Genomic DNA, 2,222 nt, shown 5'->3' on the forward strand with positions numbered 1-2,222 from the left:
ATTTCGCACGTTTTATTCACCTCAAAACACTAGAACTACCGACAATGAATGTATTTTTATACATATATTATTGAATATACTGTTGAATATATGTATATATAATATATCTTTTCAAAAAAAGAGATAAACAAAGAAAATAAAGAAATAAGTTTAATCATTTAATATTACGATAAACGTCAAAGAAAATCTCAAAAAGTAAATTGTTATAAAAATTATAGATCTTGATTATTTTTTATAGTTCTAGTGTTAAGATGCAAAATATATAAGAAGAGACAAGAATTATTTTTGTGATCTTTACATATAATTAATAAAACTAATATGTACAATTTGATTGTATTTCAAATAGCTCTTCGAATTTATCACATTTCTAGAAATAATTGAGACTTTATTAGATTGTGATTTACAATGCCAACAATAATCAATAACTTAGTAATAATTTAAATATAAATACAAAATGTAGCTATTGTACTTAAATGAATTATGGCGCTCAATTCTTATTTACTCTGCAAGAAATAGCCGAATTAAATGCATTGTTCCAGCACTTTTTTGCAGAATATGTACAATATTTGCTTTCCTCTTTCAGTCCATGCCGATTTATAAAAGATTTTTTGCTTAAGGCATTTATTCGGTGGTATTACTAAATTTCAGTGGATTATTATAAACGTCTCACGTTTACTTTAATAATCTAACTAGTCGCCGTTTTGCTTTTGGCTAATAATCTTATCTAAAATTCTCTACCTATACATGCGCAATTGGTATGTGTTGAATTATTGAATACAAAAACGATTTGCATTCGATTCAATACTTAACGTAAATTGAGACATCATCACGGACAATAAACAGTCTCGTGCCGATGATGATCATTTGCAGGCAGTGTTTCATTTTTACTGTCTTTTCCAATCGAACCTTCACACTGGTTTACTATGTAAAAGAGTGAGGTGATGTCTCTTCTTATTCTTATTTACATCGTTTTTTACATCGCAATTTTTATAATACTAAATTTGCATTTAAGTTTTATCGCGCTAAGAGATTTCAATGATTATCCACATTGCTCAAAATGATTTTTATGGTATGATTTGTTTCGAAAGTACATGTACATATGTATAATTTTCTGGAAATTTGTTCTGTTTCAATACATTAAAATATTAATTAAAAAATCAGCAGTTTCTAGCATACGTAAAAGTAAAGATAAAAAAGATTTTTATCTTTACTTTTAAGAGTCTTAAAAAGTACAGTTTGTAAGACTTTATACAGAAGATGTTCTATATAATTAACACATAATGTTATTATAATTTTACTTGTTTAGTTCAACACAATTTAAGTTTTCTTTTTTTTTTGCATTAGAGAGAGAGAGAGAGTCTCTTGAAAACGAACATGATAAGAGCTATAATAATGTCAATAACTGTATGTTTATTTTTGAGGAATACCTTCACTCCTACAGAAGTACTTGAAATGAACTTAAGTTTTCTTGTAAATGAAATAGCTTTCTCGACAATATGTGCAATTTTTTTATATTTATTATTCACGTTTATGAATAGATGACTATCTCTTTTGTTTCATATATATATGATTCAATCGCTTATATACGTATGAAAGTACGTACAAATTCGTAATCAATTAGACATTTCACTTACTTTTTTTTTAAATATACAAATACAGTTTTCATTAAACAACCTCTTATGAGATCTTAGATAAAGAAGAATAAGTGTCTTGAAGCGGATGCTTCAAAGAATCTGAGCCGTCTGAGGCACACGATATACTTGGTTATTAGTAATTTGAAAACAAGTATATAATGATCCACCGACTATTTATTAATTTAAACGGATAAAATAGGTAGATTTTATCAGTTTAAAATACGCGAATAATCGCTGTTTAACGTGACTATGCATCGTGAAATGTTTCTTGATATAAATTCTTGAAAAACTTACTCGCTAGTTATTATAGTCTAACGATATATGCAATTATATCTGTCATTAACTATATATTTCACGGCATAAATTAAAATAATTGAAAAAAGATATTTTTTTCAGTCTAAAATGATCTCCATAATAATATAATATTTATAAATATGTAACAAAAATTAAGATTGTATGTGATATTAACAAAATCTTAAAAAGTTAAAATAAAATAAATATAAATATATTATAAGAAATACATTTTGATGTAACATAAACTTTTAATATATCAAAACATGACATCTGCATAATAAAAAAATAGAAGAA

Source organism: Trachymyrmex septentrionalis, unplaced genomic scaffold (genome assembly GCF_001594115.1).
Source record: "Trachymyrmex septentrionalis isolate Tsep2-gDNA-1 unplaced genomic scaffold, Tsep1.0 scaffold22, whole genome shotgun sequence".
In the NCBI taxonomy this organism is placed as follows: Eukaryota; Metazoa; Arthropoda; class Insecta; order Hymenoptera; family Formicidae; genus Trachymyrmex; species Trachymyrmex septentrionalis.